A 25,117-nucleotide genomic window follows, 5' to 3' on the forward strand; every position below is an offset into this window, starting at 1 on the left:
GAAATTGAAATTTGATTTATAACTTTTAAAGGGTAAATTATATTGCTAGTCCCTCTACTTTAGCCCTTATGTCATTGTAGTTCTTGTAATTTCAATTAGATCAATTTTGATTTTGATTTTTTGATTTTGTCTCAAATTAGTCTAATTACTTCCAATTATTAGTATTTTTATGAAAAATGTACACATGAACGGCATGTGTCATACTTTTCAGAGTAAAATTATAAATTTAGGGGTTGTTTGGAATGTCCTAAATAAGTGCACTTTTTGATTTTTTGGACTAAAAAGTTGAGGAAAAAAATATGGTTGTTTGGGTTAACTTTTTGACTTTTTATGAAAAAATGTATATTAAAAAATTGTATAAATTAGTGTGTAGGGAAAAATTAGGATTGAGAGTTGTGCAGCCGTACTTGTTAACTTTTTGTGAATAGTAATAACTTTTTAATTTTTTGAGTAACTTTTTGACTTTTTAATTTTTTTTCAACTTGCCAAACTTAGCCTTAATCAATTTAGTAAATTTTTTTTTTTTTTATCAGCAAAAAAAGGAACCTTTATTGATAAGAATCAAGGTAGAACCTTACAATCAACATCAATAAAGGAGAAGAGCAAAAACTGGATCATGCTACAAGCATCAAAACAAAAATTTCGATCCCAATTAGGTTTTTTTTTTTTTTTTTTTTTCGATCACGATCTCAATTAGGTTGGCACCAAAGAGAATGCACAATCACCTTCAGCACAAATCAGAGGTTGAGGAGAGATCAACCAAAGCTGAGAGAGGATGACCTGAAAGAGAGAGAAAGCAAAAGAAGGCAAACAAACAGGGGACAACACCCAACCACCACATTCCAATATGGAAGCCAGATTGTAAACCGGGTCTGACACAGAGAAATCCACATTTTGAATCTTATACTTAGTCCATAGTGCTAGCCTGATCTTGATTAGTTCCCCCAACTCCTCCCTGGTGACATTGGTGCCATTAAATCTTAGCTCATTCCTTGCCTTCCAAACTGACCACAATACAGCACAAGCGATTGCCCTCCAAATCTTTTCAAGCACTTTTTTGAATTTGAAACCCCTCCAACTTAGCAGCCCATCAATTCAGTGATTTAACTTCAATCAATTCAATCAAAATTTTATGTCAAAAACCTTAATGACGTTATCAATTAAACTAAATTGATGCAAAATTTAAAATTAAATGTTAAAATTGAGACAATTGAAATTGTAGAAACTAAAATGACAAACAACAAAATGTAAGGACTACCGATATAATTTACATTATTTACATGGTGTAATTAATAAATAAAAAATCAGAAATAGATTTTTTTTTATTTTTTTATTTTTTTATTTTTTTTTTTAAAGACAGTCGATTGAGAAAACCAGCAACAGACTAAGCAAACGAAGCTTTTAGCCGAACTAAAAATCAGAAATAAAATTAGGTCTTTCCAATATCACCATCTGAGGTTTTCTAATTGATTAGTGATTCGACCAATATTTTACATTCATTCCATATTCAAACACCATCTGCGATGTTACCTCACATGATCGCACTAATGTCTTTCACTAATTCTTTCCTTTCTAAAAGAATCTTAATGGTGAAGAAAATGGAAAATCCATGGCTGCACTAATCACATCATGGGTTTTATATTTTTATTTTAAAATATAAACACTATATTTTAATATAATTTTTAAAAATATATATATATATATATATAATACATTAAAGAGAAGGAATTTGATCAAAACCGCATCATAATAAAATTTTAATGTATTAAGAACAAGCACACACATTTTTTTCTTGAAAAGTCTAGCACACAACACTATTACCAAAATATTTTTAATGAGTAATTTAATATTTTAAACTTAAAATGATATAACTTTGGGCAAATTACACTAGCGGTCCTTATATTTTGCCACTTATGTCAATTTGGTCCTCACACTTTCAATTAGCTTAATTTTGACCCTTAATTTTAATTTTTTTGTCCATTCGGTCTAATTGATAATGTCGTTAGTCTTTTTGACGGAAAATAATCATCAAATTGGTTGAAGTTAGCACACTGAGTTAAGTAAGTTTATAATTATGCTCCCAAAATTATAACACATGACATTTATACGCGTATATCTCATAAAAAATGCTAAGAATTGCAGTCAATTAGACCAAATTGAAACGAAGTCATAAATTTAGGATTAAAATTAAGCCAATTAAAATTACAACGATCAAAAGGACACAATGACCAAAGTACATGGACTATTGTTGTAATTTATTTATTTATTTTTTTTGATGACCCGAGAACCTCCAAGGCCGGGCCTATTTATGATCCGACCCTACAAGCCAACTCGAGAGAGGATGTCAAGGAACCCACCCCTTACTCCCCAATTTTAGTCAAAGGCTATAAGAAGGTTGGTATTGGTTTCAAACCTAGAACCTTGGGTCATGCAAGATTGTTACCTTACCAACTCATCCAATCCTTGGGATCACTTTCGTAATTTGTCCCATCTCTTTTGATCTAGATAGTTTTTAATAAAATTTATATTGTTAAAATCCTCTCATTAAAATCTATCAAATAAAATTCATGTTAACCATGAATTTTTTTTTAAAAAAAAAATTAGCAAAATTTTTATCGTCGAAATTAATTTAAACAGTAAAATTTTATGATAAACTACCAATAGGTTCTAATGGTTGAACTTAATTCTCATTACATGCTATTGAAAGTTAGTCATAGTGAAATCATTGCTAAAAATAAAGGCTGTGTTTGGTATAGCTCTGGAACTAACGTTCCAGAGTTTAATTTGAATATGGCGTTTGTTTACGAATTTCAAAACTTAATATTACGCTCACTTTTGAAAACGCGGTCAAAAGCGGGAAATTTGGATTAACCGGACGTCCCACTGGTCGTCCAGCTGATTGACCGGAACAGTACAATATATTAATTTTTATATATTCGAAAAAAATATTTTTCGATTTTTTTTAAAAAAAATTGTGTTTTAATAGAATTTTGAGTTGTATGTTTGGTTATGAGTTGTAAGTTTTTGTATCAAATATCATATGTCACATCAAAAATTCTCCACTCTTTTTAAAACTCTTTCACCAAACAAATTTTCCATTCTCAAATCATAATTCCAAAACTCACAAACTCAAAATACAACTCCTACTCTCAAATCATAGTTAGAAAGCTCTACCAAACGCAATCAAATTTTTTGTGACAATTTTTTGCTATGTCGCTAAAAATTGACAATTAGCAACTTTTTTTGTCACAATTTTTATAAATTGTCGCTAAAACTTACAATTAGTGATGTTTTTCGGTGACGATTTTTTTTGGATTGTCGTTGAAAGTTAAAAATAAGTTGTTTTTTTTTTTTTTGTAATGATTTTTTTAAATTGTTTCTAAAACTTATAATTAGTGACATTTTTGTGGTAATTTTCAAACTATCACTAAAAATTAACAATTCGTAACTTTTTTTTAATATTGTTTTATGAAAAATGCCATTAATTATTACAGAACCTATTGGATAATAAATCGACCTATTAAGACCTACAGATAAGTATCCCAAAATTTACTCTACATCATAGTTAAATTTTACCATACAATTTTAACATTTAAATTGTGAAACGCCATCTTCCCACTAGAAGGTCAATTGGAACACAATAATCAATTAGAAAAACATATCTTCACTATGAATTCACAAACAAATCACACAAAAACACATTACCAAAGTAAAATTTTTACCGTCATTATTTGAATAGGACATCAATATATTTATATAATAAATAAATAAATAAACATAGTACATATTACTAGAGCAACCACAACAAACAAAGATAAATTATATCTCAAACAATGATCGAACGAAACTCCAACTCTACCTCAAACAACAATTGAATGAATAACAATCTAACAAATGTAGTATATATATATATGTGTGTGTGTGTGTGTGTGTGTGTGTGTAGGTGTTGATTTTCGACCACACAATCAAAAGGAGAACTCAGCTGGAGAGCGCCGGCAGAATAGATTAAGCCTAACAACCTGTAACAAGAAGATAAGAAATACCGTGACGGTTCGCCACCCGGGAGCACTCTGACGATCAAATCAGTAATCAATATCTCTTATAGATAACAAATAGTACTCAAAACTTACAAGAAAAAACTTACCCCAGACCCATGGGGGTGCCTTACTTTTATAATCAGCAGTGACCTGATCACCTAGAAGCCTTACTTCATTAGACTCAGGTTCAATGCTTATCCTGGAACCTTGGCTAGATAGGGATAGACTCCTCATGAGCCTTATCCTTATCCAAACTGACACCCTCCCCTATTCTAGGACTCTTGGCCCTTATCCACTTATCCTAGATTCCAGCATCCCCGCAGATAACCTCGGCCTAACCGAGATTATCTAGGCAAGCTTGACCAGGCCGTGTGGCACCTCGGCTAACACTTCGGTGTCACCTTAGCCACGTGCTATCATTCACAAAATACTTCTCCACAACTGCCCTCTAGGTTCTATTACCTCGGCAACTTGAGGTGATGGAACCTACATCGTTAGGCCACATAACATATCGGCTAAAAATTCGTTCATCTCTCCAATCGAGGTCATGACTTGTCAGCTTCAAGTAACCAGGACTCAGTACCCATTTTATCAAGGATCAAGAACCAAGAATCAAGTTTTTTAAGCATCCCAACCGAGATCGCTCCTCTAGCTGAGGTTATTGCCTCATTATTTCAAGAATTTCAAGAGTCCGAACTATGCATGACGCACTATCAAGTCACGTCCGCGCCGCCTAACAAACACGTTGCCCAAGGCTAATTCATTATGGTTTGCTGCCTTTTCAAAATTTGACAAAACTCCCTCTTCTCTCTCTTTGTCTCTTCACTTTTCATTCTCGTATTCCCTCTCTACTCTCAGACCTTCTCTCTCTGTGTTTTCCTTATTCCACCATTTTCATCCTCTTAAAGCTCTGCAACTGTGCTCTGTTCACCACTTTCGGCGAAGCATCCACATTTATCTGATTCCGGTGAACCTTACTTTGGCGTCCATTTCGTCGGCTTCATTTACTAAGTTCTCAATTTCTTCACTCCACTTTCAATTTTGTACTGTTCTTGAGAATGACACTGCTGTGAACCATTTGCATTCTCCCACCATTCAAATTCCACACTTATTCCCTGATTTGCTTGTCGTTTTCCATGCTTTAGACATTGCGAATTAATTCCTATTCTTGAATTTGTTTATTTGTACTGCTTGTGGTTCTTGCACATTACTCTACACACACCCACTCAGAGTATACGAATTTATAACTTTCCACATTCTTGGATCTTTGTTGCTTTCATGATTCTAAATTATGTTCATTTTCTATTTTTCTTGCTTGTTGCCAGATCTGTTGCATTTGATTCTTGTTTTTGCATAGATTTAGGTTTGGAATTTGGTAGAAACAGTTGCTTTAGAAAAATTGAAACGAGTCCTCATTTAGATCCTCACCACCCTCATCCTAGTACTTAACCAAGGTTTTGAAGAAGTCTTCAACCCACATCAACCTTTTTTTCTCTGAAACTTTTCACCAATTTACCTTAAGCCGATATCATGGGGATGTTTAGGTGGAAGGTAGATACCCCTGCCAAGCTAGAATACTTTAGGCAAGAGTTCTTCATTCTAGACAACGTTCAACTTCGGTTGGCTGGAGAGGAAAACTCTATCATGCTTAGAAAGGATTACATTACTTTTCCAGTAGTCTTCATTATTGAGGGCAGAATCAAGTTTTCTCTTGGCATCCTCTTTAGGGAAGTCCTCCATTACTACAAGCTCAATCCCATGCAACTGGTTGTAAACTCCTTTAGGATCATCAATGGCATTGCCAAGTTGGCACGCCAATAGAATGCTAGAATTACCCAATTTGATATCCAATACTACTACACTATGTGTAGCCTCAAGACCAAAAATGGCTGCACATACTACCTCAAGCCAAGATCTACACAGTACAAGTTAATAGCCGGCATTCCAGACTCCAATAAGGGTGCGGGAGACGACTACCTAATTATCTCGGGCAATTGGGAGTTCGCGCCAAACGATGAGCTCCACCTTTTCCCATTGCGCCGTGAAGTCTTTAGAGATGATAAGGGTAAGGACTTAGTCCTTTCCAAAGTCCTTTCTCTACTACCTCATATAGCAATCTTTCTGTTTATCTATTCTAATGTTCTCTTTTTGTCTTTACAGCCCTTCCTTAGCCAGAAAAGAACTTTCGCCACTCTTACGTGCCGAGCAAAGACTTAGTTCGCCTTCTTGGCTTACCAATTGAAGTACACAAGGCTCGAATCCTTCTTAACTACATACCGACGTACTGGAGCCCTCTATCCGACGTCCCTAAACAAAGTAAGACTCCTTCATCTGCTACAACCCTGCCAGCCTCCTCATCAACAAGGCCAGACCAGGCCTCCACATCTGATCCAACAAACCAGCCATCCACTTCTGCCCCCAATTGATTCCTCCACCCCAACGCCAACGCCAACGACTAGCTCCTTCGAATGCTCTTGCTGGAAGAATTCGCAGCCGCAAACACCAAATTTCAGTTTCTTCGGCCACAGACCCCTCTAACCCTCTTATTGCCTTGCCAGTGATTTATTTTGGCCCCAGAGTCACCGTTGCCGCTTCCGTTGATGAAATGGACCATAACAAAATTGTTCCAGAGAACCTTCTCGCCGATATCCTTGGCTTGGTGTCAGCCCATTCTTCTTTCCCTCCTCAAACCCAACCCAAACCCAAAGTCAAAAGGGTGAAAAGGGCTAAGGCAAAAGCCACTATCACAGAAGTTGATTCAAAGGATACCGTGCCAATCTCTAAGTTGGCTGAAATCGAGAAGCGTTCATCCGTAGCCAAGAAGAGGCCTGCTGAGGCTGGGTCATTCGACAAACCTTCACCAAAAAAGTCAAGGTCATGGGGCATAGCTGCACTTGGTGTTTTCTACGCCGATGAGACCTGGGCCCCACGATTATGGTCGGGGACAGTTCACTTAACAGTGTGGAAGTCAGTGCCGCTTTCTCTACTACCATTCTACTGACGATAGACATCAACCATATGGCCGAATTAACTGAGTATGAGAACTATCCGTTAATGATGCAACATTGTGTTTTGGTAAGTCTGCATACTTTTATTTTTTTGTTCAATTTCAATTCTGGTTTTTTGTACTTAACCAAAATTTTTTGGTTTCGTTCTCTTCTTTCAGGCCATTCAGCAAGGTCACTTATTCGCAGCCAAAGTCGAGGCATTTAAAAAGGAGTTGAAGAATAAGACTAAGGAGGTAGCCAAGCTCCTCTTCGCTGAATCAGGCCGAGGCTCACATCTATGGTCTGTTGGACTAGACTAAGGCTGCCCAGGCGGCCCAAAGCAAAGCCGAGGGTCATACCGAAGCGGTAGAAAATGTTATCGAGGTCGTTAAGGTAGAAGCAAAAGAAGCCATGGAGAAGATGAACCAGGCCCAAAACGAGCTTCAAACGGCGCTCGCCACGAAAAAGGCCAAAATCAAAGCGACCGACGAAAGGCTTATGTTGAAGGGGCGGCTAACGTCCATGATGCCTATAAGAAGCAGGTCAATCTGGAGCGCAATAAGGGGTGCACCCTTGGCTGGATGGCTTCTCTAAAGGAGTTGTCCATCCCTAACGACTCGCCCCTTTGCAACGTCAGCCGACTTGCTATGCCATTCCCTTCTACTCCAAGCCAATCTGAGAGTGATGTCGAAGCCGACATGACTGAGGATGTAGTCGCCGAGGTCAATGCCGAAGAAGTTGAAGCTGCTGGGGCTAAGTCCCCAACTTCGAATGATCAAGTCCTGGACTTGACTCAAGATGAAGAGGAAGATGAAGTCCCCAAAGATATCTCTATCTAGAAGGCTCCCCAAAAGACAGAGATCTAGTCTGCTAAGAAGAGTCTTGACCAGACCCTACTCGAGATCGACGCCGAGATTGAGGCTGAAAGATCTGCCTAGCTTACTGCCAAGGCTGAAACAACACCAATTGTTGAGGCAGGGCAATCTGAGGAAAACATTTAGAGACCCATGTACTTAGGGTTGTTTCTTTACTTTTGTACTTTTCTTTGAACTTGTTTTCTTTAGTGATTGAAATCTTTTTGCTTTTGTTGGGCCGAAGTGTCATCTTTGTAATTGGACAAGATATCTTTTATGTTAAGCCGATGTGCCTTTTTCTATGACTTGAACAACTTCTTCTATGAATACAAATTCCCTTTTTTCTTCTAAGTGTTGCATGTTTGTCTCTTTGTGCTTGATCTACCTTTATTGTCTTGTATCTTTCCATACTTAGAATTTTTTTGATCGTTCCAAGTCTGGCAACTTGGCACCTTATCTCGGGTCCCCAGACCTCGGATAAATTCACATCTCAGAGTTGAATATACTAATCACCTCAGATAACAACTATTACTAGTTATCTCATCCAAAACAGCACTTAAAAATATGTCGTCAAATTTTTACAAATGTTGTTTCTTCACTTGTACTTGTTGTCTTTTGGCAAGACTTCACCCTTCCAAGTCTAGTACATTGGTTGAGTAACTCATCTCAGATTAAATCATCTCATATAATTCCAATGGTCTCGGATAATTTCAACTTGCAAAATTTTTTCAAAATTTTCACAAGTACTATGTTTATTCCTACTGCCTGCCCCCTAATGTGAACGTAAGTACCACTTATGTTCACATTGGTTGCCATCGCCTGACTTAGGTAATTCTGGTCGAGGTTTTTGACCTCAATGTCTTTTTGCAATCTAACCAGATCAAACTTAGTTCAACTCTACCATCATGGCAAGTCTAAGTTATTCGTCATGTTTCATTCAGAAACATCGTCAACTTAGTTCAACTCTACCATATGGCAAGTTTTAATTCAACTCTACCCATATGGAAACTCTAAGCTATTCGTCATTTTTCACACCGAAACATCACAAACCTAGTTCAACTCTATCATATGGCAAGGATTAATTCAACTCTATCATATGGCAAGTCTAAGTTATTTGTCATGTTCACCATGGGAAAATCACTATAAGACTGTTCAGTCCTATCGTACAAACAATAATTCATAAAAACAAAATTGAGCTAGCATTTTATTAAAATATCAGCTAATTAAATCATTACATTAATCTCAAAAAACAAAAACTAATGGTAGAAAAACTTCAGATTGTTTGTGTTCTACGGTCTTGGCAACTCCTTGCCATCAGTGTCTTCCAACTGATATGCGCCATTGCAGGCGACCGAGATGATCCGGTACAGTCCCTCCCAGTTTGGGCCAAGCTTGCCCTTCTTGGGATCCTTCTTATTGCCGACAACTTTACTAAGGACGAGGTCCCCAATCTTAAACTCCTTTGGATTGACCTTTTTATTGTATATCCTAGCAAGTTGTTGCTGGTATACCCCCAATCGAATTACTGCTCTCTTACTTTTCTCTTCTATTAGATCAAGATCTTGGGCAAAAAATGCCTCATTTGTTCTGTTTTCCACTCCTTGGGTTCTTATTCTAGTGATGACGATCTCTAGTGGGTTGACTGCTTCAGTGCCATATGCCATGGCAAAAGGAGACTCTCCAGTTGATTTTCTCGGCATAGTCCGATATACTGACAGCACATTGGGAAATTCTTCCATCCACTTTTCCTTGGCTACTTCCAGCCTCTTTTTGATTCCATCCAAGATGGTTTTGTTGAATGCCTCTATCTGACCATTGCTCTAGGGAAGTTGGGAGTAGAATAATAGTTTTTGATCTTATATTTTGCATAGAAGCTTTTGATCAGCTTACTGTCAAACTGGGTGCCACTGTTTGCCATAATGGCTCTTGGAATCCCAAACTTGGTGATTATGTTCTTCCAGATGAAGTTCTTCACATCAATATCTTGAATCTTCGCAAGGGATTCAGCCTCTACTCACTTTGTAAAGTGTAGACACCCCATTTTTTACCGATCTCAAGACTTGGACATCATCGGTTGTGCACTCGATGATTGTGCTTGTTTTGAGCGCCCGAAATTCTCGGCGGAACGCCTTGTCTCTGAGCCTCCAAACCCTTTTTATTTTGTGCTAGTTTTTGGGCCAAACCTTGTTGCCTCTTGCCTGGAAGGGGGAGGGGCCTTATCAGCCACTTTTTGTTTTTGTCGACCACTTGAAGTGGCCGGTCTGCTAGTTGAAATGGTCGGTTGGCTACCTAGAGGAGTCGACGGCCACTTTTAGTGGCTAACGGCCATTTGTCTCATTTTTCAGATATTGTTTGCCAGTTGTGCCAGCTGTATGGAGGGATCAATACAAGCCTTAATCTTGTTTTTCTATATATAGGGGATGCTCTCCCCCATTTTGAGGGGTTAGAAATTTTGGATCAAAATTTTCTCTCTCTCTCTCTTTAGATTTCTCTCTCTCTAGATTTCTCTTTCTCTCCTCTTATTTTGTGCCTTATAGTTAGATTTTTCTATACTTTTGCACAAGGACCCTCAACCAAACATTCTCACCTTGGAGCTGAGGTTCTTTGAGGTTTAGTTTGAGCTCTTGAAGGAGGTTTGAGCTGGAATTTGGACTTGTTTAGTGTTGTGCTTCAAGAGGTATAAGACTTACCTTGTAGGCTTTGTTTTAATTACTTGCTTTGCCACCTTTTTGTACTATTGTTGGACTGGTTTTCTACTACAAAAAACTCTAATTTTTGAGCCTTAATATGATAGTTTGAGATCATTTTTTGTAAAGGGGTAGTCTACCATTCTTGTTGCCTAATTGTGAAGCTTTTTATACCATTTTTCAAGGCATTCAAATCAAACTCTTTGGTCCTTTAAACCACTGAAATTCAGAGTTATTTTAGTGGTGGAAAGCATGTTTTGAAGCCCAAAAATGGAGGGGTTAGCCTCCTCTCCTTGTGTCTTACTTGCATGCCTAGTTAACATCACATGGTAGCATGTTTTTGTGGCTTAACTTAGCTTATTTCTAGCATATTTTTGCCTTCAATTTGGAATGATTTAGCTCTGTTTTAGGCTGCTTTGGTCATATGAGTCTTGTTTTACATAGTCGTAGTGCAAATGGCTTCACTAGTTTGGTGTTTTAGGCCTTCAAACATGATTTTCTTGAGATGGTTGCATGTTGTAGTGTCTCTTTACATGTAATTTTAGTGCATATAGCTTTGTCACATGCTCATTTGTTTCACTCTTTCATTGCTTTTTGAGAGTTGTTCTTGAGTCTTGTTTGCAAGCTAACATGTGAGCATGTTTTTTTAGCATTTTGTACATTAATCTCAGCATGTTTTTGCCACTGTTTTGACTGGTCTTAGCTTTGTTTTGGGCTGGTTTGGTCCTTTTAGGCTTACTTTGTATGCTTGTAGTGCAATTGTGCTTAATAGTCTAGCTTGTGCTATGTTTTGGCCTCTTATTCTAGCTCTTTTTGGCAAACTTCAAACATGTTTTAGGACTTCTTTTAGGTTGTTTTAGGACTGTTTTGATGTGTTTGTACCTTTTGAGCTTTGTATTGCATGCCTATAGTGTGATGGCTTCACTAGCTTGGTGATTTAAGACCTTAGATACCACTTGCTTGTGTTGGTTGCATGCTTTAGTGTTGTTTTACATATAATTTCAGCACTTTAAATCTCTACAATCTTCCTCTATTCTTCACTCTTTCATTAGTTTTGAAAGGAGCTTTGAACACCTTGTTGGCTAGAGTATGGAATTGAGGCCCTCATGCCTAATGATTTAATTTCTTCAGGAGTTCATTACCAACAGCAAGAGGCCTCTTTCATGCTCAAGGTACTTGTGGTTTAAACCCTCTTTGGGTTGGAAGACATGCACACACATACGCACACTTATTACAACATTTATGCCCTCGCGAAGGAGGGTCCGAATGAATAAGATAAGCTAATTATTACAAATTGCATGTTAGATTAGATTAGGGACATTTTATTTATCGGCTTGCATGTTTACATTTTATTTATCTGCTTTCGATGGTTAGATTAGGGATATTTTCGATTAACATACCTTATGGTTGCATGTTTGCATCCATTCATTTGTCTTGCATGCACCAAGGCTCGACGCATCATTCAAACTGCATCGTTAATTTCAATACTTATTTGAATACGTGTTTAAATCGCATGTTATCAAATTGTATCATATGCCATATTAGTAGCTGGGCCTATTAATTTCATATTGCATGTGTTGCATTAGGCATCTTATATAGTTAGGATCATGCATTGTTTCTAACTAGCTTTTGCTTTGGTTTGGAGTACTAGGTAAGCTTTTACGCTTTAGCATTATTGCATGAGTGTGAATGATGCCATGTTTCGCATGCTTGCCATGAGGCTATGTGCTTACTTGTTAAACTGCGTGAATGCCTGTGGATGAAGGTTTTGTTGTTTGAACTGGAATAATTCAACGAATGTGAGTTTTAAGCCCACTTTGCGGAGTGGCAAATCATGCTTTAAGCCCACTTGAGGTGGCAAATCCGCATTTAAGCCCACTTGAGGGTGGAAAATTCAAACCACTTTCGAAAGCAAACATGAGTTGAATTCGTTCAAATTCTTGCGATTTTAGTCTATACTTGCTTGTGTGCGTCACATAGTAAAGTTAGCTAATAATCGAATAAGAACACATGAGGTTTATAAAACAACATATCATGATTAGTAGAGGCCGATCCTTTGATCGGGCAAGCGGGGGTGCTCAATTCATGACCTTCCCCCCTCGTACCCAAGTTCCCGAGCCGAGGCAACTTTGGTGATAACGGACACGTGGCCTTTGGCACGAGTCAGGGTTTCCTAAATTTTTCGAAAACAAAATATTTAGGTGGCGACTCTATAATCTGGCAAAGCAGTCCAATTTTGACATTATTTGATTTAAAATCGATTTTCCAAAATGATTTTCCGAATTGGACTCTTTGGTGTTTATCAGTTTCATATTGCACTTTGTGAGATTAGATTCAGAGCCACGCGAGAGTCCGAACTGTAGGACCAATTCGAGCTTCCGAAAGGGGGCGCGAAAAAGTCGAGCTACATAAAGTAGTTTATGGCTACCAGCAAGAACTTTCTCTGTCCAGTTGTCTAGGGCAGTTGCCCCACTAGATCCATGCCCCACTGGGCAAATGGCCAGGGACTGGACACTGGGTTCAGATCTGCTGCTGCCTGATGTATCAAAGGTGTAAACCTTTGACACCTCTCGCACTTCCTAACATAGGCTTCGGCATTCTTCTGCATGTATGGACACCAGTATCCTTGGGATATGGCTCTGTGGGCAAGTGACCTACCCCCTACATGTCTTCCGCAAACTCCTTCATGGATCTCATATAAAAAGTCCTTTACCTGAGAGGGGTGCACACACTGCAATAGAGATCTAGTGAAGGATCTCCTGTACAGATGGCCTTCTGTTGACAGGCAGAACCTGGTCGACTTCAACCTAGTCTTGTGTGCCTCTTTTCAGTTATCTAGCAGCTTGTCATCCCTAAGAAACATCACTATCGCATCCATCCAACTTAGACCCATCTCCACGCACGTTGTCTCATACTGCGATATCAGAGGCTGGACACTTGGTCTGGTCAAATAATCAACCATGATTGTCCTTGGTTCCCCTAACTTTATTGCACTAGCCAGGTTTGTCAGGGCATCAACATGACTGCTATTATCTCGGCTAACTTACTACAACTAACAGCTTTGGAAGTATGTTAGCAACTTGACAACCTCCTTCACATAGGCAATCATCCTATCATTCCTAGCAGCATACTCACCTATTGTTTGATTTACTGTAAGCTGAGAGTCACCGAAGACTACCACTTCATCTACCTCCATTGTCGCTGCCAATTTCAGTCCAGCGATCAGTGCCTTGTACTCAATTTCGTTGTTTGAGGCATTGAACCCCAAATGGATAGACTGTTCTATCATTCGCCCATCCGGCGATATCAACACTATTCCCACCCCTGCTCCCTGCCGGTTTGAGCTTCCGTCAACATAAAGCCAGAAGAAGTCATCAATGTAGATATCGTAAGGCTTTGGTCTTTCGTCCTTCTTTTGCTCCGCTGGTGTCGAGTTGTTTTGTAAAGGCCCCAAAATGCGTATAAGAAATCATTGGTATTTAATTATGAGATGAGGTGTTTTAATTTAATTATATCTTTTGGAATTGAAGCATTATCTATTGAGTTACGGATTGAAAATTGAAATTACCGACCTATGTGGGTTCAGAAATCAAAATTGAGTACTTGGATATGTTAATGGGAATTTTTGGAACTATTTGGGACAATTAATTGGAAATCTAATTTGTCTGATTCGTTAATGCACGTTTGGGTAGTTAACTTTATACTGCAAATTGAAGGCATTAGAGGTTTCAGAAACCAGAACAGGGGACATATTTATGATCCTCATAATTTTTAGAGTTATCTGGGAAGTTTAATTGAAATTTGATTTCGTATGAATCGTAAGGCCACGTTTGGCTCTCTCTATTGTGTTATGTTGGTGTGTATGTTTATACTTATATTATGGGTGCCTTATGAGTGGATGGACTCATCTCTTAGAATCAAAAAAAATATCTAGAGGAAAGGGGGAGCCACGTGAGAGAGGGAGAGATAGAGAACTCAAGGAGAAGAAGGAAGGAAGAGCTTGAGAATGAAGAGGAAAGATGGGGAAATTGATGGAATTACTTCAAGAGATTGGCTCTAGGTATGTAAAATCAACTTAACCCCTTAAGATTGATCTATTACTAGTTTAAATTCATGATCTCAAATGAAGAGAAACCACCTAATTGAGTTAGGGTTGATAGATATAAGTTTAGATGAACTCTTTTCATGAATTGAACCTTGATTCCTTAGGAGTTGGTTAATTGAAGAATTAAAGTCATTATATTTGTTTATTTTGAAGTTATGATGTTTGATGGAGAATAATAATGTGAAATTGGTCATGTATTAAAGGGTTTTGGGCTTTGATTTACATGTAATTAAGGTTTGATTTTGAAAATGAGAAGTCCCAAATTTTCAGCCATTTTCGGACTGCAAGCTGTCCAGGGCCGCACGTGCGGCACTGTTTCCCGCACGTGCGGAGACAACTCTGTCCAGCCAACTTTGAACAAGCATATCTTTTGCATCCAGACTCCGTTTTGAGTGATTCTTGAGCCTAAAATCAAGCCCCGGAAGTCTAGTTTCCAATGGTGGTGGTCTCACTCCCAAGTTCTAAATACAAAAATAGTTATGCCCAAATTAGTGGCGACTGTTCACTTTCTGTTTACCGATTTGTACCGTTTCTTCGTCTGAACCTTTCTCCTATCGATTCCTCCTATCTTATGAGGCATAGATTATAACCTATGGAGGAATAATGAGTCTAGAACCACCCTAGCTATTGAGTGAAGAATAAAAAGAGATTGGTTTCATTCTCATAATCTGTTATATGCATTGTGTTTGTAGGTCAAGACGAGGACATCGTTCCATCGCTATCAGAGACCTACCGCTGTGAGTAGTAGTACTATAGTCGCACGTTCAAGTATTGTTAATGATTCTCATTGTTAACATTCTGTCACTTGCAAGTAATTAAGTTAACAATATGTTGATTGGAAAATCTAGAGGCATTATTGAGCAGTCCATTCTGTTTACTGTTGACAATGAGTACTAACTTTATGTTATTTGCAAGATAGCTATAGTGATTCATGACGAACAAATAGAACGTAGGAGGATTATGGAACTATGGTATTCCGGTATCTCTGGAATCATTCAATCGGTAAAATGTGTTTACCTTTCGTTAATAATTATCAAGAACGTTCTGTTAAACTTAAGTTAACTGCATTAACTCATGTGAATGATGCAATGGTTACCATTAGTACTCTGTTAATTGCAGGTCAACCATGTTAACATATATGAACGATTAAACAAAGGTGTATGTTACTGATTAATAGCTCAAGTGAACCATGTCATTTCTTGATGAATAAAGAGAATTTGTGTTCATCTTCGAAGAATCAGAATAATTGGAAAGTTATGTGAATCCATATGAATTTGAAGTTATTTTGTTATGTTACATATGAACTCGAAGTTATTCAGAATCTACGACATGAACGCAAAAGTTTAACATCATTATGTGACCCACATAAGAATGTGAATTATTCTATTTTGTTAAGCGCACGGTAATGACATGATATACCAAGAAATGCTCTATTTTATGATATGTGACGCCATGAATTAATGAATGATTATCCATATATGTAAAAGTATTCATGGCATCCTTAGCACAAGGCCCTTACCCGGGGGTAATAATACCGTGGTCTTATGGCCCTTGCCCGGGGGTAATAATACCGTGGTTCAAGTATGTTACAAGATATCTCTTGCCACCGACGGTCTTGTACGGGTGGGTTATGTTTTGCCATCGACGGTCTCGTACGGATGGTACCACCGACGGTCTTGTACGGGTGGATTATGTTTTACCATCGACGGTCTTGTACGGATGGTACCACCGACGGTCTTGTACGGGTGGGTTATGATCAAGCATGAACTCTGATTTCTGTTTCTGATTCAAGCATAAGTAAGAATATGTATGAATATGTTTCTATTTATCCGCTCCATTTATGCTATGTTATAACACGATATGAATTGATCGGTCTTTAAGACCTAATGATTTCTGGTATGGAACAAAGTGCTGTACGGAACTAAGTGCTGCAATGCGAGTCACCTCTAGAATCTGCACGAGCCACCTCTTGAGTCCATACATATGTTCAAGGGCTTAACGCCAACTTTTCAAGGGCTTCATGCCATATGTACAAGGGCTTTATGCCATATGTTAATATGTTCAAGGGCTATCGCCAATCCATTCAAAGGCTTAAAGCCATAATGTTTCAAGATTGGGCCTAAGGCCGTTCTGAAATTAGTATAGAATCAGATTAATTAAATGATCTCCGCATTTACATACGCATTGATATGTATTATGATTAAGTTGAATATTGAATCATTTATATACTATTATTCACTGAGCTTCGCTCACTTTGTGTTATGTCTGTTCTGTAGGTAATTACTTTGGGAGTCCGTCTTAACCCTTGATGCTTACCCTTCAATTGTCAACCTCAGTATGCCCAGACTCCCAGACCAAGCCCATGCATTTATGTGAAGTTTGTTAAGATTTTGGCGTGCACTTTAATTATTTACTTAAGGTTAAAATGTATGTATATACCCCATTTCTTTACCAATGTTCGGATATACGCTCATTTATATGTATGGGTATGTATATAGATAAATGGCTCTCACGTATGTGATCCTGGCATGTTGGTTTTAGCTCAATGGATGTTATTCTATGTTACTTTGTAATATTAAATGCTTCCGTTCAGGCCCCGTATATTATGTATATCAGGTCATGTGTCCGTATCTGCATAGGTCATGCCCGAACTTTTAGGGGCGAGTTTGGGGCGTGACATGTTTGGCCCTAGCAAGATCTCTTCCTGCTTCCCTGGACATCCCAGGCCGCAGCTCACTGGTGCCCACCTTGGGATTGCTCTTGGGGCGAACTCTGCCAAGAAACCAATCAGGACCTAGCCCTTGATTGCTATTGTAGGCTTAAACTTTAGGTCATACTATCCCAGTACTACTGCCCATCTAGCTATCCCGCTTATTAAGTCCCTGTGCTGCAACGGGAACTTTAGGGGATGTTCAGTCAGCACTACAATCTTGTGGGCATGGAAGTAGTGATTTAACTTTTTGTAAGCCATCACCAGGGCAAGTGTTAACTTCTCCAGGGACAGGTACCTAGTTTCTGCACTTTCCAAGGTCTTGTTTACGTAGTATGCTACCTTCTGTTGCCCCTCCTCTTCACGGATTACCATCGCGCTGACAGCGTGGTCTAATATCGCCAAGTACAGGAATAGTTCTTCTCTAGGTATTGGATTTGACAACACCAGCGAGGTTGTCAAATACCTTTTCAAGTCGACCAAGGCAACTTCACACTCTTCCGTCCATAGGAAGTCTGAGGCCTTTTTTAGCAGCTGGAAGAAGGGTTTGCACTTATCTAAGCTTCGGCTTATGAGCCTGTTCAAGGCTACTGCCTTGCCGGTCAGGATCTGGACCTACTTTGTTATTGTTAGGCTCTTCAAATCAAGGATCTCCTTGATTTGATCTGAGCTCGCCTCTATTCCTCTCCTAGTTACCAGGTAGCCCAGAAACTTGCCAGAGCCAACTCCAAATGCACACTTCGATGCATTGAGTCGAAACCGGTAAGCCTTCAATATGTCAAAGACCTTTTGCAGGTCTACCAGATGATTCCCTGGTTCCTTGGTCTTCACGACCATGTCATCGATGTAAACCTCTACTGTCTTCCCAATCAAATGCTTGAACATCCTAGTCACCAATCTCTGGTAGGTCACTCATGCATTCTTCAATCGAAAAGGCATTAGCTAGTAGCAGTACAACCTTTTGGGGTAATGAACGTCATCTTCTCTTCATTTGGGGGATACATTGCTATCTAGTTGTATGCCCTGTAGGTATCCAAGAAGCTCATCCTCTCATACCCTTATGCGGTATCCACCAGTTGATCGATCTTATGCAGAGGGAAGTTGTCCTTAGGGCAAGCCTTATTCAGGCAGGTGAAGTCCACGCAAACCCTCCACTTGCCATTCTCCTTTTTCACTACCACTGTGTTGGACAACCATGTAGGGTAGTTTACCTCCTGGATGGCTTGGGTTTTCAATAGCTTGTCCACTTCCTCCTCGACTGCCTCTACATGTATCAATGTTGGCCTTCTTGCTCACTGGATGGCAGGTTTAGCTGGCCTGTCCACATTGAGCCTATGACAAGTGACCTCGAGGTCAATGCCAAGCATCTTATAGGGCGTCTAGGCAAACACTTCTATGTTTGTTCGTAGGAAAGTCTCCAACTCCTTTTCTTCTTCCTCGGCTAATCCTAAGTCGAGAAGGAAGAAGTGCTCATCTTCACCTTCTTGGACCAAAATCTTCTTCAAAGCTTTCTCACTGTCTTCCTCGGCTAGCTGGTTTTTCGCCGACATCATCTAGGATCTCCCTGTCCTTGTCTTCCATTTCCACTATCTCTACTTCTCGTACGTTGCAGGTGGATTTCATTGCTGCCATGGAGCAATGTTTTGCTTGCACCTAGTCTCCTCTGACCTCCTCAATCCCCTATTCGGTTAGGAATCATAACAAGTGGTACAGCATTGAGGGAACAACCCTCATTGCGTGCAACCACGGTCTTCCAAAAATAACATTGTAAGGAGAGGAAGTGTCAATTATTGTAAACTCTGTGTTTACCTCCAAATTTGTGGCTCCAAGAGGCCATATCAGCGTCCCGTTGAATCCAACCATCAAGTTGTCAGATTGTTCTAGATCATCTGGGTGAAGGCCCAGCTCCTTGTAACATCTAATGTACATGATGTCAGATGAACTAGCTTAATTAATCAGTATGCGTCTCACCTGGCAGTCTCCAATCTTCAGTGTCACCACAAGGGCATCAATGTACAGATGCTGCACCATCTCTAAGTTGGCCTTAGTGAAAGAAATAATTTGTCCCTAATATTTACTTTTTCTTAGCTTTTCTGTTGGACCCGATATACATGTTACAGGTTCTTTACTCTTTGGGTCTCCCCTCATATTTTATTCTCATTCACCTTCGAGTGAATCACATTGATTATCCTAGGTCCATTTGCCTGCTGCGGTGGTAGTGGTGGAGGTGGAGCTACTGGTGCTTAAGGAAGCCTTGCATGCTCTTCCCTTGTCCTGGCCTCATCTACTAGGTCTCTCAGGTGATTCCAAATGTGTCTTTAGAGCCTTGTATCCCTAAGTCAAGTGTCCATCCTCATTATGGTAAGCACAATGCTTCCCTATGCTTCTTCCCATAAACTCCCCTCGGATCTTATCTGGCACTTTGTAGTACGACTGGTTCTTAATCCTCTCCAAAAGTTTGTAGATCGGGATCCTGAAAATCATGTTCACTGCCTGCATAACTCTTGTTCTTATTTCTTGCATGTCAGCAATGACATTCTCTCGACCTCGCTTCAGCGAGCCATTTCTCCTTTCTTGCTTTGGAGTCTTGGCTCCCTATATGTCTTTATCTTCTTTGGCATACTTCTCAATCTGCACCATGAGCTCTTTTATGCTCTTCGAAAAGGTTTTTGCAAGTGATTTCCGAAGCAAGCATTTATCATCCAGGCCGTTTTTGCAGGATACGACTGCCACCTTCTGATTACAACCCAGAATTTGATTGTACACCTCGTAATATCTCTTAGCGTAAGCCCTGAGGCCTTCACCATCACTGATTTTCAAGGCCAATAGGGAATCTACCCTCAATGGCTATGACTTGTTTGTAACAAACCTGGCCATGAATATCTCGACCAAGCCTTCCTAACTCTTCACAGTTCATTTCGACAACTTATGGAACCAATCAGATGCTATCTTCCTAAATGATGAGGGGAATATCTTGCACAGTAGCTGTTCATTCTCGCTCCACAAAGCCATTGAATTTAAATACAAACCAACATGAAAGTTAGGATCAGGCTTACCATCATAAATCTGAAACCTCGGCATGTTGAACCTCTTTGGTGCCTCAAACGTATCCAACTCCACCGAGAATGGTGTCCTCAACTTGACTGGGGACATGATCTCGGCATTGAGTCTCTTCCTCTATAGGTAGTCTCTTAAATCTTCCTTCGTCCTACCGAGAGCTTTGCTATCGCTAGACTTCAGTCTCTTCGGCGCGCTACTCCATGTGAAGTTGTGTGTCCTCTTGGACTTCCCTTCATCCACTGCATCAAAAGAGAGGCCTTGCCCGTGGATCTGCTGAGACCCTCGGATATAGGTCCTTTTTGTTCATGGTGTCCTCTGCGACTCACCTCGTACTGATTCTATATGCCCGACATCCTTCAATGGTCGATGTAAGTTCCTGTGTCCCTTGCCATCATGTGGGACAACTAGAACTGCCTTCTGTCCTCCTTTCTGGGCATCAACCTAGGCGACTAGTGACGGCGTGTCCTGCAACGGGAATGATGATTGCATTCTGTTGTTCTGCATCATAAAGTTGACCACTGATTGAAGGTCGGCCAACTTGTTTTCCATTTCTTTCATCTCCGCATCCGTCCTCAAGCATCTATTCTTTCATAGATGAAGGCCACCTTCATTGTAGTATTCATCCCAGCCTCCTTTCTTTGGGCCATTGCGCCCTTTGCCGGCGTCATTCGCCCCAGGATTCGGTTACTGTACTCTTTCATTACGGTTTTCTTCCTTAACATTAGGATCCACATGCACCTCACTCTCATTGTGGATATTGTCCCAAATCTTTTCTTCTTGCCCGCTATTGGCCATCTATTCTCCTTAAGTTCTCACAGACGACGCCAAATTGTGGGTGTTGATTTCTGACCACACAATCAAAAGGGGAACTCAGCTGGAGAGCACCGATAGAATAGATTAAGCCCAACAAACTGTAACAAGAAGATAAGAAATATCGCAATGGTTCACCACCCGGGGGCACTCCGACGATCAAGTCAGTAATCAATATCTCTTACAGATAGCAAATAGTACTCAAAACTTACAAGAAAGAACTTACCCCAGACCCACGGAGGTGCCTAACTTTTATAATCGGCAGTGCCCCGATCGCCTATAAGCTATTGGACTTAGGTTCAATGCTTATCCTGGAATCTTGGGTAGATAGGGATAGACTCCTCATGAGCCTTATCCTTATCCAGACTGAGACCCTCCCATGTTCTAGGACTCTTGCCCCTTATCCGCTTATCCCGGATTTTGGCATCCCCGCAGATAAGCTCTGCCTAACTGAGATTATCTAGGGAAGCTTGACCAGGCCACGTGGCACCTCAGCTAACACTTCGGTGTCACCTTAGTCATGTGCTGTCATTCACAAAATGCTTCCCTACAATATGTATGAATATGTGCATGTACAAGAAGATGTATATGTATGTGTGCATTTTGCATTTGAAAAAAAAAAAAAAAAAAAAAAAGACGAAGTCATTAATGTCCTAAAATAGCTTCAAAAAATAATAAAAATTTAAAAACAACACACAGATTTTACATACAAATATGCATGGAATTATCAAGAAATGAATAATAAGTTGCTTTAGAAAAAGAGAAAAGTGAATAAGATCAGAGGACAAGATCGTCCATAGAAATATAGAAACAAATTATTTTGTCTTTGCGGATGAAAACACTACTTTTTGAGAAAGTTTACAAAGTAAAATAGTTGGGATTTTTTTTTTTTTTTTCTTCATTGAAAAGGGACTCAACTAAGTGATTTTTCCTATAAAAAAACCCTTACGGGACCACTAACACGCTTATTGAAAAGGGACTCAACTAAGTGACTTTAAGTAGTGATTTAAACACTATTTTTTTTTTTTTTTTTGGTGCTCCAACAAGTGCCATTATAAAAAAAGAGAAAATGTTTTAGATCTTAAATATAAAAAAATAAAAATCTCTCATAATATATCCATATTGACTTGTTATACATCTAATAATATAAGGCCTTACCCTTTTATCACATCATTGTGGATGGATTTGTTGATTAAAAGTGTGAATCTATAATTCACATAAATGTATGGTTTTAGTTTAGGTAGATTAAAAAGTTGTTTGGTTTCAGTTTGAGTCGAGTTGAGTTGTGTTAGTTGAGGGTTGCTGAGGACAGTATAAATTTGACTTGAAATTCAAGGTTGTTTATTCAAGATTAATTTGAATTTGGCGTGAATTGTCTTAATTGCCTGAGGTATATATATTGCAGCCACGTTAATTAATTTGTTAAACTTAAATTCTATTAGCATTTTTTCTTTTGTTTTTGATAAAATTATTAATGATAAATAATTGAGATAAATAATTGAGAGACATGGAGAGAAGAGAGAGGTAAGAATTAAAGAAGGGATGCGCTTGTGATAGCTTTTGCAACCACAAGTTAAAAATAAATAAATAAATAAAAGAAAAAGATTTCGTATTGTATTATTTATGTATATAATATATATTAAATAAAGAACATTGACAATAAGTCCAATTTATGAATGGTAGTGAGAAGTACGCACTTTGTGAAATATTATGGTGAGAAATATTTTTGTTGTTTTGGATGACATTTTGTTTTTTAATTTTGCCCTTTTATGTTTGAATTTTTTTTAAACTATTTGTTCAAATTGTTCAAAAAAATTATTTGTTAAAATTTCTATATGTTCAAATTATCTATTGAAAAAAATCTATTTATTAAAATTATCTGCTTAAAATTCTATTTGTTGAAATTCGCCATTCTTATTTTTTTATTTGTTAAAATTTATCAAGCATATTTTCCTTATTTGTTGAAATTTATCAATTTGAACATATCTAAGCCTTTTATCTTTGGAAATTTTAGTTGCTACAACACAACACACAACAAAATCACAATCAATTCCCTATTTATTTCTCCACATATAGAAACTCAAATACCCAATTTCCTGCACTTCATTCGTTTCACACTATGAAGATTATGATTGAAATCAAAGTCAGTATCCATAGATAAACAATTGCCTTATTCTAACTTTAATCATTCCACAACAACAATTAATTACAAATATATATTTTATTTTCATATATAGAGAGAGAGATGAGAGTTAATTTGAGAGTGAGAAAATGAATTATGACTAGATCCATAACTTGCAACATTTGTCATCATCATCATTATCATCATCTTCTCATCAACCCATATTTGTCCATATATACTATAGTCAAAGCTGTGAGCATTAATTTGTCGTCATCGTCATCATCATCATCTTCATCTTCTCATCAACCCATTGTCCATAGTGTAGTCAAATCTGTGAGCATTAATTTGAGAGAGAGAATAAGGGCTGGTTTGGCGAGTCCAGATCCTCTGTCATGGTTTCCTGTCTTGATTTTTGCAGTACGATAAAACGATGTCATTTTGTTTATTTTTTATTTTTTATTTTTTTTTCCAAATTCTTTGGGTTTCCCCCTCTTTTCCTCTTCTTTGTCATTTGCATAGTTTTGTTCCTCACCAAACCTAACAGAGAGATGAACTGAGAGAGAGACAAACCCAGCAAGCAAATCATGTTTTCCTCTTCAATAAACAACATTGAATTAAAAGCAATACTGTTAATATGTTTTCCAGCTATTGCAGAAGGGAATTACTTCACCAGAAAAATAAAAAATTATTTGGTAATGATTTTTTTTTTTTTTGTTCAAGTTCAGACCCATTTCCCCAAAGTCGAATTGAGTATGAAAGGAATTCTACATTTTCTCATAAAGTAAATAGATTTGAGGGAAGAAGAGGAAAATTTTTATTCATTTTTGAATCATTTGTTCGGCAGATCTAATTTGTGTTTTTTACCAGGTGAAGCCAAAACCATTTCCCCTTTTAGATCCTTCTATCCTTGTTCAAGCAGCTTAACCCAACACACACACACACACACATACATGCTAGTCACATAGAAAAAAATCTTCACCAAGTATTTTCATATTTATCAAGTATTTTATCTGTGTATCTTCAGAAACGCATGAACTCGAAAACCCCTCCATGCATTCCGAAAACGTTCTTCGGGTTTAGTCTATATCTCACATGTACAGTTTCATACACGAATTTCTGGGTTACACCCAGGATCAAAATCAAAGCTAAATTTGCTTCACAGACCCAAATCGAGACCCAAATAAGAGCTTTTTGTTGTTGTCCCTCTTTTATCTCTATGAATACAAACAAGAAAACAACTACCAAATAGAGGTTGAGAATCCAGTACCGTCGCCTCACCTCACCTCGCCTCGCCTCTTCGTTTCATTTCTCTGTTTTTGTTTCGTCGGGGTGGTTTAGGGTTTTCAGCCTCTGAGAGAAGAAACCAAGGGGAAAGGGAAGAAAAAAAAATGGCCAAAACGACGTCGTTTGGTGCCACAGCAGGAAGCATTGCAGGGAGCCACGGCAAAGGATCTGGACTTTGGTTTCGCATCCATGAAAAAAAGACAAAAAGCCAAAAAATCACTAAAAATGTCAAAAAGTTATCACTATTCACAAAAAAAAATATATAAAAAAAATAAATTTACAAAAAAAGTACAAGTCAAAAAGTGTATTGAAGTGATGTGTTGTCTGCAGTACTGCTGGTACACATTACATAGCCGGATGTACTTCTTATGATACATAGGACAATGTTGTTCGGCCCGTGGGGGCCCATCACGGGTTCCGTTTTAATAACCTGAACCGTTGAATGTCTAGAACTCACGAGT

The 25,117-nt window shown here is 38.5% G+C and overlaps 1 long non-coding RNA gene across 2 annotated transcripts; it reads left to right on the forward strand.

Annotated features, from left to right (window-relative positions):
• The first annotated feature begins 14,452 nt into the window (after nucleotides 1–14,452).
• LOC145794725 (uncharacterized) lies at nucleotides 14,453–17,326 on the forward strand. 2 transcript variants are annotated; one of them, XR_014334655.1, is made up of 3 exons: nucleotides 14,453–14,625; nucleotides 15,363–15,672; nucleotides 16,947–17,326. It is a non-coding gene; the product is annotated as an uncharacterized LOC145794725 (long non-coding RNA). The 2 variants fall into 2 exon arrangements; XR_014334656.1 differs by having other exon boundaries at nucleotides 15,363–15,407.
• Nucleotides 17,327–25,117: the final 7,791 nt, after the last annotated feature.

Source organism: Camellia sinensis, chromosome 7 (genome assembly GCF_055761805.1).
Source record: "Camellia sinensis isolate YWXY chromosome 7, ASM5576180v1, whole genome shotgun sequence".
NCBI lineage: Eukaryota > Viridiplantae > Streptophyta > Magnoliopsida > Ericales > Theaceae > Camellia > Camellia sinensis.